The sequence below is a fragment of the Dermacentor andersoni genome, chromosome 7 (assembly GCF_023375885.2).
Source record: "Dermacentor andersoni chromosome 7, qqDerAnde1_hic_scaffold, whole genome shotgun sequence".
Lineage (NCBI taxonomy): Eukaryota > Metazoa > Arthropoda > Arachnida > Ixodida > Ixodidae > Dermacentor > Dermacentor andersoni.
The window spans coordinates 96,193,774-96,211,551 of NC_092820.1; the positions used below are offsets into that span (position 1 = coordinate 96,193,774).

Genomic DNA, 17,778 nt, shown 5'->3' on the forward strand with positions numbered 1-17,778 from the left:
TTGCAATGAAGGAACGAAACTGCCCAAGCATATCGCAAGGGCCAAGTTGCTTATGTTGCGTCGTAAACGGGGCCCAGGAACGACGGATCCGGTTTTATGTAGCAACGGACGTGCTGTGCGGCGATCTGACTCTGAGCCTAATGAAAGCCCGCGAAATATGAAATAAAACCTCTTGGCTGTGCTCATGCGCCGTCTTATTCGTTCTCAATCACGCTTCGTGCGAAAGAACCGTGTGCGCGGACCGTGGCGAAGTGAGCGGACACGGCTCAACTCTAGGTATCGGCTTCACAATGCGCCAGAATCTTTGGCAATGGCACACAGAATAAAAACGCTGTCGTCCCTGAGCAGCAATGTCCTCGACTCACGGTTGACAATAGTGGAATACGATAGCGCAACCGCGCAATGACGTGGTTTTATTTCATATTTCGTGGGCTTTCTTTAAACACCGAAAAAAATATTGCCGCGGGACATGTGCATTGCCACGAAAATTGGTTCGGTCGTTTTTGGGTCCCCTTTACGACGCAGCGAAACGCACTTGACCCTTAAGTGAATAGTAAAATTTTGAATATTTCATCTTAGTTAACAACTAATTAAGCCGAATATAAGAATACTCTGAGGAAAGCCCCATCACGGCGAACCATATGCCGTTGGTTTCATTCAACTGCGGCTAAACACTTTTTCAATTGCTTAGCACAAGTTACGTGAAACACCCTGCATACTCCCTGTGGAAGCCAGTGTTCTCATCCATAGGTTTAACATTATTGTCACCCATTATGACACGACTGTTACTTTACTGAGATATCTTATGCAGGGTATGATTAAAGGCAGTGAAAATATTTCAAATATAAAAACTACGAGATCTCTAAATGCTACTAAATAAGATTGCTTTATCACTATATTTAGGATCAAAATTTTGTAGTTGTGTCCGAGCTTACTTTATTTAACATCTGAACCATGAGTATGTATATAATGTGGTCAAATAAATATAACAGAGCCACCATGACCGCAAATTATTCGATAATAATATTAGCTAAGGTGAGATAGAAATCAGTACGAGTTGGTATCAGAGATTTGTCAACCATGTTTTCGAGACACATACAATCATAGAGGGCACTCCTGAAATGGACTGTATAACATTGAATTCGTCACAATTCTTTCGGAAACTTCTGGCATTGAAGTGAATGCCCAACGTTAAGAATCAAGATTCAGCAAATTAAACAATTTAGGCACTTGCTTTGTGTTGTCATTTGTATTACCTAATAATTTTTTTTCAAACTAAGGACCACTCCCTCAAGTTCAAGAGTGGTTGTAGCATTCTGCCTGTGCAGAGTTTCCTTTGTTTTTCTGATCGAATAATTAAGCATTTACATTCATTATTTCTCGCCAGAGACGTTCGACGAGTGCGAACCACCTCAGGGAGACTTACAGATGCGGATGTGCGAACAACCGCTAAGAGTGGGCATATCTTGTAAAAACAAGACGAAGAAACGTAAATGTGAAAAGAGATGGTACTATGTCCATTCTCTAAAGGATTGTTTTTCATTTATTTATACTGGATGTGGTGGCAATAACAATAATTTTCAAACTCAGTATGATTGCAGAAATACATGCATAAGAGGAGGTAAGAAATTTTGCGCTTATCATGCTATTTTGCTATTTACGCAATAGATCCATAATATTTCAATATACCTTAAATTCTGAGCCGATAGTAAGCACTGTTCAAGATGTAGAAGAAAAAGTAGGGTAGAAGAAAGGGACCTACCGCCCGTGGTTGCTCAGTGGCTATGGTGTTGGGCTGCTGAGCACGAGGTCGCAGGATTGAATCCCGGCCACGGTGGCCACATTTGGATGGGGGCGAAATGCGAAAACACCCATGTACTTAGATTTAGGTGCACGCTAAAGAACCCAAGGTGGTCGAAATTTCCGGAGTTCTCCACTAGGGCGTGCCTCATAATCAGACAGTGGTTTTCGCACGTCAAACCCCATAACTGAATTTTTGTTAAGGAAGTGACCATAGGTTTAAACAACAAACCACCCGTACTTCCTCTCAAACAAGCGCTGCTCCCAGCCCCAGAATTGAGCTTAAACGCACAAACATCGTGCTATAAATCGCAATCCTAGTAACGCCGTTCATCAACACACGTTACAGCACTAAATCGTTCAATGCGAAATGCGCCATGCCGCCACCAGAAAGCCGCAGCGTTGCAGCAAATCTGGCGGAACCCATCTCACAATGAATGTCAACGTTGTTGCGATTAGCACTGCAGCGAAGCAGTGACACACCGTATTGTTACCGCTGAATCACGTCATGTATGAGGAGGCGTGCTTGCAGTCCAGCCGCTCTCTCGCGCTAATTATCGGACACGCTTCGCTAACTCACACCGCTGCAGCGTAGTCCGCACGTGGAGCATGTGTGTATATTACGTGACCTGCTCAGCTTAATTTTATCTCCTTGTGTTGTCTGGAGTATCAGATATTCCCGCTTGCCCTCTGATCCACAACGCACTCCTCTTGTCTCTTAATATTACGCCTAACAGAAGAAAACATACATAACGATGAAGATGGACAGGGGACAGGAATAACCAAATACTGAATGAGAGCTTGCCACTGTCATGAAAAAGACATGTGTAAAATCATTGCATCTTCCAGTGCGAATACAAGGGACAAAGACATGGAGGTTAGCAAAGAAGCTCAAGAAAAATGGCTTGACACGGAGCGGTGTAAGGCAAAATGTTAGGTGTCCGAAAAATAGGACTCTTGAATGAAATTTTCACATATCCAGATAGCCTTGCCTAGCGACCCAGGTCAGCTTAAAAGAAGTTCACTGGAGTGGGATATGCTTGTGGCGCATACCCATTGGCACAAACCCTATGACCCAAGTTTTTCGAAGATGTCTGTCTCTATCGTTGTCCCTTCCTTGTGTTTCGCGCTGTTACATAAGTTGCGATGAACGAACTAGCCCAGCAAGCAACCATTCTTCATTGGAGATTGGCACATGCCTAGTTTCACAAACGCATTAACCCAAGTTGCATTTCATGAGTTTCACTGAACAGTGGCACATAGCTCTGGCACCTACCCAGTAACAAACATAGACGTGAAATACATCAACAGATGTCATTGAAGGGCGTTGCATACGTAGTGGCCCATGCTCAAAGAGATTCATTGAATAGTGTTACATACCTCATGGCGCATACACAGGGCTCCTAAGTGGCATAAAGGAGATTATTTAACAGCACTAGATAGATAGATAGATAGATAGATAGATAGATAGATAGATAAATAGATAAATAAATAGATATAGATAAATAGATAAATAAATAGATAGATAGATCAATAGATAAATAAATAGATAAATAGATAAATAGATAGATAAATAGATAGATAAATAGATAGATAGATAAATAGATAGATAGATAGATAGATAGATAAATAGATAGATAGATAAATAGATAGATAGATAGATAGATAGATAGATAGATAGATAGATAGATAGATAGATAGATAGATAGATAGATAGATAGATAGATAAATAGATAGATAGATAAATAGATAGATAGTCAGTCAGTCCTTGGGAAAGGCGTGAAGTATACTAAGAATTCTTATCCGTCATCCAGTCAACAAACCCTATTAAGGTCTTAAGCAACTACTAAGTCGTGGTTGCCGGAAGGCCATGGGCGTCCGTCTGTTCGCTTGCCCTTTGGACAGCCCTTAGTCCTGGGGATCGCGGCTTTTAAGCTCCTTTTCTCAGTCCTTTTGTTTATTAAAAGGTGTGTTCTGTAACGCAGAACGTTGCCAGAGCATGCGTGCTAACGATAAATATTGTTCATTGCACTCAGAGCAGTGTGGGTCGATGTCCGGAGGAAAGCGGCTAAACTTTCCTCTCGAAGGGAAATATCCTATTTGTAAAATTATCAATGTGAAAGATTGAGGTCTCGTTAGCTTTGGGTGTGGGAGCGGAAATTGCCTGCGCCCAAGCTGATTGTGTTTGCTTATTTCATGAAAAGAGAGTAAACGGTCAGAGTTATGCTCACAATCCTCACTAAGTGTATCAGGACCATTGCGGAATGTTAGACCTCGCGCCTGGTCATGAACTACCTCATTCGAGCTGGGTTTCCTGGGATGTACATTGTTTCCCATGTGCAGCGGGAACCATGCGACAGTGTGAAAAATATTGTTACGGTGATGTTGGGAGTATAGAAGATTATATTCACAATATATATACAAAATGAGTCTGAGTAGTTAGGGTGGCTGACCACAAACAACCCGCAGCAGCCAGCGTCTCGCGATCTTCTTCTTCCTCTCTTCGTTCAGCCTTCCGTAACAGGAACCCCATGTGGTGAAGCGCCGTCTCGGCGCATGGTAGTCGAAGCACTGCGAGCGAAGTATGGCTTAAGCCGCGAAACGTGCACGACGTCAACAGGTGGCGGACTTGAGGATGGATGAAACTGTAACGGCGGGATCTCGCAATTGACATCGTTAACTGGACGTAGGACGTCATAAGGCCCTGTGTAGCGAGAGAAGAGCATCTGGGAAAAGCCGATCGACGACATGGTGACCCAAGCAGCACCCAAGCACCCGCGGTGAACTGAACATCGCGATGGCACCGGTCGTAGCGCTCTTTTTGCAAATGCTGCGCGGCTAATGAGCGAGATTGGGTGACTTGACGCGCCCTGGGAGCGCGATCGATCACTTCACGAGTGTACTCAGTGGCAACGCGGGGCACAGGAGGTAGGATGGTGTCAAAGGGCAAAGTGGGGTCGCGTCCATACAAAAGATAAAAGGGTAAATATCCGGTGGTGTCATGTCGGGAAGAGTTATACGCGAATGTCACGTAGGCCAGCGTGGCGTCCCAAACATGCTCCATGGTTTCCCTAGTTTTACCACAGCAAGCTCATGCTTCCTCTTCCTTGTTCTACCTCGCTTTATAATTGTGCGTTATAAGGCATCCTGATAACGCTTCTAAAGTAATCAGCTCCCTTCGAGGTATATAAATTGTTTTTTCTTGATTTTGTTTTTCCTCTTAAGCATTTACTTATAGCGTGTTTCGTTCCCATTGCTGCCACCCATGAAGTTATCTCAGCCACTCTGGCTTTTCACTCGACGTTCTTTGTTACCATGTTGCTCACCATACCGCAAGCATACATGCTAGTAAGCTTCCTAGTTATTTTCCTCTGCTTTAGATCAATGTTTTTCATGTACAAATGTCTGAAAACCCCCCCAACCCAATTATTCTCATCCATATTCCTCAGTCCTTCTTCAAATCAATTTCACTCTGAATTTATTTCAATTCAAAATGTGTCCAGCCCATATGTATCCTAATAGTATGTGTATGTGTATATGTATCCTAATAATATGTATCCTAAGCCTGCGCGAGGCCTCCGAAATGCAAGGCGTGAAGGTGCGTGCGTGAAACGCGTCATCCGGAAACCAGGCTACTCTCTCGCGCTTCTTTCAGCACACGCTGCGCCAACTAGTGGGGCTGCCGAGAAGTCTGCGCTTGGGCTCCGAGACGAGAAGCATGAGGCGCCGTCACCGACAAACGCTGAGATACCTTTCTTCGCTTGCTGCACGCTCGGTGACTAAAGATTAGAGGTTCACTGAAGAGCGGCACATATGCAGTGCTTTCATGCCGCGGCTCGCTAAGCCGTTGGCCTGAAATACGCAATTTGACGGCATTCATAAAACTCGCTAAAGACGAAGACCAAAGAAACACATATGACAGGACGGGCGCTGAGCTTCTAACTAGATTTTCTTTCAAACGACAATTTATTTTGTGCTCCGCGCGTCAAGCACCGGGGTGAATCAGAGACATTTCCCCTATTTTAGCCAAACTACGGCTGTATATGCGAAGTCAACATCCACATTCCCAACCGCAGGCCTTTCTAGGACCGACCCGTTCTTATCTGGCGGTGATTCCACGGCTCTGCGCCGCTGTCAGTTGTTGAAGATGGCGGTTCAGACGTCCACGGCGTGCAAGCAACGGAGTCTGATTCGTTTTCTATTAAGCAAAGGACGAACGACCATCTAAATTCACATGGAAATGCACCCCATGTACGGCGATAGGTGTCTCGCTTTGAGAAGTGTCAGGTTGTGGTGTTGTGAGTTCGGAAAAGGCCGTGAAACCAAAAAACCAGAACGGTGGTTCCAAAGTCAGCCGAATTGAACCACAGGGGCATTTCAAATTTAGTGCCACGATGGACGAAAGGTGGGACGTATGTGGAAAAATAGGTGTAAGGTCCATAGAATAGTACGTATATTTGTAATTATCTGTATGTATATTATTTCGGCTAATAAAAATAGGGGCAAAGACGGTTTGATTCGCCCTTATACATACCTCGTTGCTTTCTTTAGGTACAAGCTGTATTTGTAGGGCTGGATATAAAACATGTTTTAAAATTAAAACCAAGGTCAATCCAAATACGTCGCGAAGCTTCGGGCGAAAAGCGGTTCAGCACAAATTGCACGGACATCATCAAGGATGTTTATGGGAGCAGCGATTGAAGTGCGACTATGTTTGGAGTGAACAAACACTAGGAAAGAAAAAAGCGCATTTTATATCAAGCGAGACGCAGGTAGATTCATTCAACGAAAATAAACTTCCCTGTATATATTTTTATATTTGTGACGAGTTAAGAAAATTGAAGTTTATGTAACTTTATTATTATTAATAAATGCATTTCTTTTCAGCGCCCATCGTTACAGGGAACGTTGACGCCGCTACCCTCTCAATGCAATGCAGCTCTTGAAAAGTGCAGAAAAAAAATTAAATTACGGGGTTTTACGTGCCAAAACCACTTTCTGATTATGAGGCACGCCGTAGTGGAGGACTCCGGAAATTTCGACCACCTGGGGATTTTTAACGTGCACCTAAATCTAAGTACACGGGTGTTTTCGCATTTCGCCTCCACCGAAATGCGGCCGCCATGGCCGGGATTCGATCCCGCGACCTCGTGCTCAGCAGCCCAACACCATAGCCACTGAGCAACCACGGCGGGTAAAAGTGCAGAAAGGCGCGCTCGTAATGTTGACGTGTTGAAATACGCGCCCCTCACAGGTTGTGCTTTTTTGCTTGTCGAAGTTTGTCTGAATTCGGTGACGCGTGTAGCTTCATGACTTCTTAACCTGCTCAGTCAGAAATAGTGAATTACGACCGCCAGATGATTTTGTAGTTGTTTTCGTGCGACTGTGCTGGCTAACGGGCTTGGAATCTGACGATAAGATCAGCACTCTACACCTAAAGCTTTCGTCAGCCCCCAAGAAAAGTATGCTCTGTGCAGGGGTGTTATTTCGACAACCGTACGGAGGGCTTTTTTCTGCATCGCTTTCCGCGCTGAAATCTGGAAAGGCCCATCAAGTCGAATGGCGGGGCATTTGTATATATCGCTTTAAAGGCAGGCCAACAAAACCAATTTCTCGCCTTGGAAAACAAAGTGACGTCACTTGTGTTTTAGCGGATATGGTGTCGCGTTATTGTTTCTTCCGCCGGAATTGTTCCCCTAACATACTGATGGCGCTAAGCCCCTTGAACTGCCGATGAACCGCCATGTTTTGAACGCAGGGGCTCCTGTGGAAGCTTCGCTACCAGGTATACTTAACTTCTTAAAACCTTACGGATTGTTCTACCTTTACATGGCGGCCAAATCTGGTGACCTACGGCGGCATGGTTACTAACGTTTCCGGGCGTTCATTACAAGTAGTAGTTCGAGTGTTATATCTATTGTGAATGGGTGCCCATAGCAGGTTCAGCGATGTTGGCTGACAAAGCGAAACAGCTGCCCTGTTGCAGGGTATGAATGACTACTCCGGACATTGATGCCAGAGAATAACTTATACCCAATTTTCCAGCTTTTGCTTGGCCCTGTTCGGAGCACCTTTCCCTAGCCCTTAGCCCCAGCATTTTATAACTTACCCAGGCCTGAGAATCGTGGCATCCAGTAACCTTAATTTTGTGAACAAGGTGCTTGTACGTTACTACATAGTCGTTGTCTCCAGGGTGCGCGGCAAGCTAGTTTGGAGTGTCGCTTCCAGCTCTCTCCATAATGAAGCGACGGATGATTAGCAAACAAGCCTTTGCAAAGCAATTGTACTTGAATATAAAAAATTTCTGAATAGCTTCAGTGGATCCATTGAAAGTTTCAGGCCAGCTTGTTCTATTTACTGCATGCAACTAATATTAATAAATGTAGGGGGAAAAGCAACATTGAAGAAATCAATCACGGTTTAGAAATTGCTCACGCATTTCTGTGGTGCAGTAGCTGGCAACTACAGTGAGTTATATTTCGAAAGTAATGCTCCGAAATTTAACCGGTAACTTTTTGCACTAACTTGTACAAGCCTATTATTATGTAGTAGGTGAAATATCTGTTTAAGGGCTTTAATCGTAATTGACATGATTTAGAGAACGATCGTAAATACCATGTGAAGTTGAGTCGCGCTTTCTTCGAAGGAGAGGGGGACCAGTGGGCCTGCTTAAAAAGCTTAAAAAAAGATGGCGTCGCAGATTTCTCACTTCTTGATGGCAGCACTGCATACAGTGTTTGAAAAGAGATGATCCTGTGCAAACGCCAGGTTAAAAAATGCAGACAAGTGCGTTTGCACAAATCTTAGCGAAGGCTTATCTTTTGTCATTTCCGGCCGTGGTGGATTTTACCATTCATACGAACCTGCTGATGTTCCTTTTCCTCGACGTGAAGCGAAAATTCTTCAAATAATAAACCTGTACTCTCAACGGTGCGTTCTGGCTGATTTGCCTGCTGCTAATAAGGTGTTTATGTTTTTGTTCCTCAGCCTAAACTAACCTGCATTAAACGCGGGACTTAAATAACTAGCGTGGCGTCACGCGACCACAATTCAACATCTGCACATCTCAATCGATGACCGCAGAAAGTCGCTGTCAAATCGTTGCACTGACGAAGCGGGGCAACAACAGCGAGCGAATTGACATTCGTGCAGTGGCCTGCATCAACGCGAACTACGCCTGAAAACGCAGCACAGCGCAGATTCTTGCAAGATACAGCATTGTGGCGTGGCGCACGCGGTTGCCTGGGCCGCCAGCAGTAGAGCGCCCCCCCCCCCCCCCACCCTCGCTCCTCCATACCCTCCCTTCCAAGATTTGCGCGCGAAGGAAGGCGGTGCGCTTCCTCCGCGCTCTCCGTCGTTCGCGTGAGATTTAGCCCAGAGCGCCGGCTCACCCTCGCAAGCTGTCACTCGCACATATAGCATACAGCGCTCGGAAGAGATTTTGTCGGCCTTTGACTTTACACGGACTCTCACGATGACGTCGAAGGCGAACAATATACAGTTTGCCTCGGTTTCTTAAGATGGACCCCAATATTTGTAAAAACTTGTTCCGGTCGAATAAAAAACGTTACTCTGTATGTATGTATTGCCACCTACCGTAGTGGGCAAAGTGCAAGAGAAGAGGCAGGAAGGAAGGAAGAAGCGCGCGTGCTACCTCCATGCGCTCGATAGCCAGGTCCCACCGCCGTATTTTTCGGGAGCCAGCTCTCCGCATAAAACATCACAAGTCCTCTTTGAAGACACGTGGCAGTGTGGTGGAGGTGCTGGGTATTTCTGGCTCATGACGCAGACCCCTCCTGGAAGCGGAACCATAAGTGCAGCGACAATAGAGACTCCCGTCCATCGAGCCAGCCGTTGGGTTAGGGGACAGCCTCCGGAAGACAAAACAGCGATTCCAACCACCGCAGCTGGTATGGATAGCACGATGACGACCAAGTACACACTTCAGAACCCAGGGGTTACAAAGTCGTTCCACCGCGACGTGTTCGAAGACTAGGTGGCTGATTTTGAGCGCGCGGCCGAGTACAACGAATGGGACGACACGACTAAACTTAGAAACGTCTACTTTTGCCTGGAGTATGGCGCGCGTACGTGGTATCGAAACCGTTAGGAGCAACTGGCGTCGTGGCCAGAGTTCCGCTGTCACCTGCTAGATATCTCCGCCAATGCTGACCGACGCAGACGAGCATAACACGCGATACAGGCCCGCGTCCGTCTTCCCAACAAAAATGTCATCACGTTCGTGAAGACATGATGCGCCTCTTCAGACGAGCAGACCCAGGAATGACCGCTTACAAGAAGTTGCGTCACCTGATGCGAGGAGGGAAGGAGCAGGGCTTCGTTGGCCTTCTATGGAGCCCTCCGAAGACTGTTGCTGAATTTTTATCTGAGGCTGTAAGTATGAGAAGATTCTGCAGCAGCGCTCGAACTACTACGAGAGGCGAGTGACCGTCGCATCTCCTTTCAATATTTTCACGGCCACCAGAGGCAACGACGACCAACTCCGTGAGCTCACCCGCACTGTTGTGCGTGAACAGACGCAGAAGGTTTACGGTGCGTCACAGGCTACGGTGAGCTCCATCGCCAGTGTTGTAAAAGATGAAGGGCACCAAGCGCACCGGTCCACATTTCCTCTTGTTAACACTGCGCCTGCACTGACTGAACACTGGCGTGCGACCTACGCGGAAGCCCTCAGACTCCTGGCTTCATCACCCCCGCTCTTTGTTCACGCCGCTCATCCGGTTGCACTTTCACCAGTCCAGCCGGTACAATACATGAAATAACGACGCGCTCCTCCAGCATTTCCCCCGGCCATCCCTCCTGCTGTGCTTCAGCCGCAGCAGCCAGTGCATTATGCCGACGATCGACGCATGACCACTCAGAAGTCGGAAGTTCGGCGCACACCGGTCTGCCGTCCTCTCTGCTTCCACTGTGGTGAGGCAGATCATTTGTACTGCAAGTGCCCGTACCGACGTCTCGGGTTGCGGAGCTTTTCCACTTACTCGCCGCCACCCAGTCATGGCGAGCAACCGCAGGATATTTAACATTGTCTGGCCGCCTACCGGGCAACAGTCACGCTCGCCGTCGCCAAGGCGATTTTCACCACCGCCCCAGCAATATTCGAGCGCAAGATCGCCAAGTCCCCGCCGGGAAAACTAACTACAGCGGCCTTTGGGGCAGACGCCGCTGGGAGTCCACGCTCTGAAGGCCCCCGATAGACGCGAACAAGGGCGGGCTGAACAGAATGACAGCTGAACAGAATGACCGGCTTTCGCTCGACATACCGGTGGTGATCGATGGCTACGCGGTTAGTGATTTAGTAGATACCGGCGCGGACTTTCCTATCTTGAGCTGGAGGATGGCGACGCTTCTGAAGTAACTACCTCTTGGCATGGCCCCCAGATTGGGACGGCTGATGGTCACGTGGTTAATCGGGTGGGAACCTGCACAACTAGAGTTCGGATTCGAGTATCGACATTCGTGGTCAGCTGTCTTGTCCTACGCTAGTGCTCCAGTGACGTCATTCTGGGGATTGACTTTCTGCAAGAATACGGCACTGTTATTGACCTACGGTGAAGTTGCCTTCTCAGCCGACCGAGCAAACGATGGATAAGACGACAGCAGTAGTGACGACGCCCTTCGCTTTTCTGCCGAAAGCGTTACGCCTCCTCCACAAGCCAGTGTCCAAGTCGAAGTTATGTGCGGTGGAATGCGCAAAGGCGAAGTATTCACAGAAAGCAACTTGTCCCATCTACTAACGCAAAGTGTTTGTGCGGCTAGGAGTGTGCTACAGCTTAGTCGTGGCCGTTCTCAGTTGCTTGTCACCAACCTCATCAACGAGCATTGCCACCTTTTCTGCGGTGCTTCGATTGCATTTGGCGTCGAAATAGAGAACATGGCTGATTATCTTGGTTCTGAAGCCTTGGGGATGCCTGACAAATTATGTCACCTATCTTATGTCAGCCACCTCAAGCTTGTTGATTAACTTGGAAAGTTCTGCCAGTTCTATTCTAGCGGTAGGGTTAGAGGCTTTCATGCATTGGAATTTCTTAATCAGATCTTTCGTCTCCTGCGATAGCTTACCGGTTTACTGTCTAACGAAGTTACCATCGACTTATATTGCACACGCCCTAATAATGCCCAAAAAAATTGTCGTTCATTGCTTCAACACTAAGGTCCTCTTCCTGAGTAAAGCCGAATAAGTGTTTTGTAGCTTGATGCGGAATTCCTCTATTAACCTCTTACCGCTAACTCATTGATCGGCTTCTTATGCACCAGTTTCTTCCGTTCCCTCCTCAACTCTAAGCTAATTCGAGATTTTACCATCCATTGGTCACTGCAGCGCACCTTGCTGAGCACGTCCACAAGTTGTATGATGCCAGGGTTAGCGCAGAGTATGAAGTATATTTCATTTCTACTCTCGCCATTTGGGCTTCTCCACGTCCGCTTTCGGTTATACCGCTTGCGCAAGAAGGTATTCAATATCCGCAAATTTTTCCGTCCTGCAAACTGTACTAATAACTCTCCCTTGCAATCCAGAACCTATGCCATATTCTCCTACTGTCTCCAGCCTGCTTCTTGCCTACCCTGGCATTGAAGTCGGCTATAAGTATAGTGTATTTTGTTTTGACTTTACCCATCGCGGATTCCACGTCTTCAGAGCAGCTTTAGACTTGCTGGTCATCATGACAGGATGTAGGCGCATAGACCTGTACCACCTTCAATTAGTACCTCTTATTAAGTTTAACAAGACAGGCCTCCCTCTCGTTAATGCTATAGAATTCTTTTACGTTGCCAGCTATATCCTTATTAATCAGGAATCCGACTCCTAGTTTTCGCCTCTCCGCTAAGCCTCGGTAGCAAAGGACCTGCCCGCATTTTAGCACTGTATATGCTTCATTTGTCCTCCTAACCTCACTGAGCCCTGTTATATGCCATTTAATGCCCGCTAATTCCTCCAATAGTACTGCTGGACTCACCTCACTAAATAACGTTCTAGCGTTAAACGTTGCCAGGTTCAAATTCCAATAGCGGCCTGTCCGGACCCAGAGATTCTTAGCACCCTCTGGTGCGTCACAGGTCTGACGGCCACCGTGGACAGTTGGTTCGCAGCTGCTGGGGAGTAAGGGCCGCGGTTTCATTGATGTATTCATATAAGAGGTTGTGGTCAAGTGCTCCACCAGCGTGGCGAATGGTGAGGGAGTGCGTTACCGTTTCTGGTGACCGGGGTCTGGCCGCACCCCAGGCCTGTTTAGGCAATTTTATGAACACGCGGCTTTTTTTAATCCGGTGCAGAATATCGCGGCTCCGAGATTCGAATCGACAGTGACGCCTTTAATTAACTGATGTATAAGCACTGCTTGACCGTCGATGACATGATAAAACAGTGCCGACGCTTCGAGGAAGCTAAGAGCCTTCGTTTCACACAACGATCCATGCGTCTCACACTACCGTTACCATAACATGTCAGGACGTCCAGCCGCCTGATACCAAAAGCTTGTGGGGCATAAAGTTGAGGCAGCGTCTCCATTTGTTCCTCAGGTCGGTTCGTACGACGAGTCCCGCCCGGCTGTATGGTGGATCCAAGCCGTCGTCCGCGTAGAGTTGGCAAATGCAGGCGTTCACCCCATCTGTGCTTTAACTCGGCCTGCGGTCAGCAATCTCTGTCGACTTCCCCGCCCATAATCGACATATCTCGCATACCGGAAACTAAAATCAGTGCAACAGGAAATTATACTTCTCTTTCAAGGGGATGGGCCACATTTCTTGCCAGGGTGCCATCACCAGCCTTTCTTACCTTGTCCCGCGTACACTTACCGCCCTCAAGAAAATCGATCGTCTTTGTTCCGTGGTCGCTGTAGCGCACCGCATCGGGATGTCCTTGCCGCCACTCGCCGCTACGACCGCTCTCAAGCCCTGCGGAACTGACGTTCTCGCTCAGCACTGTCCCGTTGCTCTCCGTCGCCATACCCCAGTCGTCCGTCTTCGGAAACGTGACCAGTGAAAAGAGGTGATGTTGTATAGGCCAACCAACCCAGAAATCCTCTGCTTACCGTGGCTCCTTGACAAAAGCTCTTGGACGTAGAAACGGGTGGCGCGACTATTTGGATGCTCAAAAACGCTGGGGCGCACATATCAGTCATGAGTGCTCGCCTTTCTCCTCGTCTTCGCAAGGTTGTTTCACCCACCACGTCGCCTGTCGTTCGCGTTGCCGGCGGCGCTACACCTTCCGTTCTTGGCATGTGCTCTGCGCCTGTTAGCATTGCTGGCCAACAGGCTTAGTTCTATTCGCCGTTCTACAACAGGGTCCGCATGACTATTCCTCGGTGATGGATTCCTGTGCGCCTATTCTACCCTGATTGATTGCTCATTTGGCCTTCGAGAGTTAGAACTTTCTTCTGTACCGGCCCTCAACACCGAGTCGCCAGCGCGTTTGTGCTTTGTGTTGTTTTTTCGCCTGCGACCAGGTACCGCGTCGTATGTCACGCTGACCTCAGAGCTCCCTGTTTTTGACGGTGGCTCTGTGTTCTACCCTTCTCTCGACCCTTTTTTGACGTGGTGTGTTGGGCTCCCCCACTCTGTTGTGACTGGTGCAGAGGTGCAGAGAATCGCGTTGGCCAGCATATCACCTTTCGACGTTAACCCCCCCCCCCCCTCTCCCCAGCGCAGGGTAGCAAACCGGATCTTCCCATATGGTTAACATCTGCATCTGTCTCCTTTCTTCTATCTCTTTCGCTCTCTTTCACGGCCCTCTGTCCCTGGCTGTTGGTGGTCCATAGTCACCTCCTGCAAGCCCAGACACACGTATTGCGTTTGAAGGCCCTCTTGCCGTATGATAGCCGCTTACGTGTTTTCTTTTCCGCCCGAAGATCTTCGCAGCTTTGTAGCATGTTAGCGCGATGTTTCTTTTTCATTTTTATTCGCCCTATCTTGGCCAGACATCACTTGTAACCTATCGCATCGATACTGGGAATGCTAGGACCATCCATGGACGCCCTCACCAAGTACCTGAGTCCGGAGGCCGTGACAGAAGTCGGGGAAATGGGGACTGAAGACACCACTGAACCATCTTCGAGTCCTTGGGCGTCCCTTTCGGTTCTTGTTAGATGAAAAAGACAACACATGGCGGTTCTGCAGCGACTATTGGCGCCTCGACATGATTGTAAAAAGGACGCTATCCTTTGCCGCGAATAGACGATACACTCGACTCACTGCATGGCATAAGGTACTTTTCTTCTATAGATCTTCAGTCCCGTTATTAGCAAATTGCCGTTGAAGAATAGGACCGCTAAAAGACCACCCAGTTTAAAGTCATGCCCTTGGAGTGGTGTAATACCCCAGCCACATTTGAATGAATCAAGGACTCCTTCCTTCGCAGGTTCAAGTAGTCTACTTGCTCATGATACCTTGACGACGTCATCGTTTTTTCGCGTACGTTCCCGAGTCATCTGCTCAGACTATCGGCTATTTTGCAGCTATTTCACAACGCCCGAGTTCAACTAAACTCTTCCGAATGCTGTTTCATACGATGATAGGTCACCGCACTTGGCCATGTTGTTGATGTAGCTGGTATCCCACCTGACCTTGCCAAAGTACACGCTGTTACCAACTTTTCAACGCCCTGTTCTTCGCGAGATGTCCGCTCGTTTTATGGGCTTTGCTTTTACTTTCGTCGCCTTGTGAAAGACTTTGCAGAGATAGCACTGCGTCTCACATACCTGCTATAGAAAAACGTTCCACTTATGTAGGGTCCTACCCGAGCGTCAGCTTTTTCACCGCTGAATGCACTGCTGACTACGCCAGCTGTGCTGGCTCACTTTGACGATTCTGCTGCAGCAGAAGTGAGTACAAACGCCTATGGCTTGACGTCAGCGTTGTTCTGGCTCATTGTCAACGTGGTCAAGACTGTGTTATTCCGTATTCCAACCACCTCCTTTCCGCCACTCAGCGGAATTACTCAATTGCAAGGAGAGTGCCTCGCTCTTGTTTTGGGGAATTGCAATATTTGGCTCTTATCTGTATGACAGGACGATTTACCGCTGTCACTGACCATGACGTTCTCTACTGGTGGTCTTCGCTCGAAGATGCAACGAGTCAACATCGACGCTGGGCAGTACCACTTCAAAAGTACTCTTATAGGGTCATATACAAGTCAGGCTGGTTGCATCGGGATGCTGACTGCCTTTCCCGGTACCCCTTCGACTTACCGCAACCTGCACCGAGCGATTACAGCCCTAGTGTGCTTGCAGTCTGCGAACTACTCAACATTGCTGCTGAACAGCCCCGTGACCCAGTTGTACTCATGATTATCGACCATCTCAAATCCCAGGCTACTGATGCCTCTCTCCGCCTTTTTGTGCTACCCGATGACTATGCTGTCTCAGTTTGCTTTCTGATGGTCCTGACCACTTGTGATTCCGGCACACCTCCGCTCCACTGTTCTAAACCAGCTTTATTATTCGCCGACAGCGGGGCGCCTCGGCGTATGACGCACATACGATCACGCGCGCCGTCGCTTATACTGACCAGGCGTGTCCTGCATGGTTGTTCATTACGTTGCCTCGCTTGACCTTTATTAGCGCCTGAAAAAGCCGATACTCCCACCTACTGGTCTTGTTCAGCCTCTCCACATTCCATATAGGTCACTTCTATATATATATATATATTAGTTTATATTACATACCGTAATTTTTTCATATATTGGTCGCAGCGGACATTTACTCGTTACCTGAATTACTCGCTGCAGCGGCCACTACTTCTATGGTAAATCGAAGTGCTTGATTGCATAAATAGCAAATTCTTACGCAATTTGTTTTGATTACCTATTTTATGGTACATATCTTTATTCAAAACTTGCAACCGGTAACTTCACAAAGTGTATCAACTTGGGACGAATTCGAAACAATATACAAGTCTCGAGATAATTTTCAGTCCCACAAAATACATTGAGGTTTGTTCCTTTCTTGTGCGCCAATGCGTATCACCTCGTTTTCTTAAAAAGGTCAGCGGAGCAGCAGTGCGTTTTCAATGAATGTGTGACGCCGAATTTTTGAGTTTGTTTTAAAAAATAGGCCCTGCCTACAATGTTTGTACTGAAGTACTGGCCTTAAACAATTATTTCAAAATGTATTTAAAGTTTTTATGTAATTTATCCAAACAGTATTAGTGAATAATAATTATTGCAGCAAAAAGATCCTTTACGTACAGCTGTGTATTATGTTTGTTTACGTCAATTAGTGCATATACCCCTTATATATAAAGGAATATTTATCTGTCCTTTGCAGCAATATATGAAAAACGAAGAAAGGAACTGTGCCTGCCTGCGGAAACAAATGAGTACTGATGGACGCAAAAGACGCCGGAATAAAATTTTTCCGCTTCCTGAAAGTTTTGTTAATGAGTCTATTTATGTGTTTTCGCAGCAATGCGTGAGTTGGGGATCTCATTCGAAAAAGTTTTGGCCTCGCAGGGAACGTTCTGGGTTGCGTAGGAGGGCGTTGTGTTGTTCGCTGTTGAATCATTCCACAAACTTTTCGTTTTTCCAGTTAGGTTAATGCGCGCATTACCCATCTCTAGTAATCATGATGTGGCATGTTGTCTTCATTATGCAAAACTCGACGTAGGAAAACAAAGCAATTAGAATGGAATCTACTATCAGAAAACCAATAAATCTTACTGGTTATTGATAAATAAAGGTGCGATATTGACGCATTACAGGAAGTATTCAAGCTTTTAGTATGGGAAGGCTTAGGAGTGACGATCGACGGCGAATAACTCAGCAACCTTAAGTTTTCAGATGCCATTGTCCTGTTCAGCAAAATTGGGGATGTATATCAACACTTAATTGAGGACAAATTATTGAAGACATTAGCCGAAAATGTGTAACAGTGCTGTTGAACCTTAAGACGCAAAAAACGAACGTACTGTTCGTAGCCTGGCTGGGGAAGAAGAATTCATGATCACTAGGCAACCTCTATA

General features: G+C 46.9%; 1 long non-coding RNA gene across 1 annotated transcript in view; it reads left to right on the plus strand.

Annotated features, from left to right (window-relative positions):
- The window catches only part of LOC140219301 (uncharacterized), a 48,022-nt gene extending 30,835 nt beyond the window's left edge, over positions 1-17,187 (plus strand). Inside the window, exon 3 of the long non-coding RNA XR_011895477.1 lies at positions 17,085-17,187. This is a non-coding gene — a long non-coding RNA (uncharacterized lncRNA). The remainder of the gene's footprint in view (positions 1-17,084) is intronic.
- The last annotated feature ends 591 nt before the right edge of the window (positions 17,188-17,778 follow it).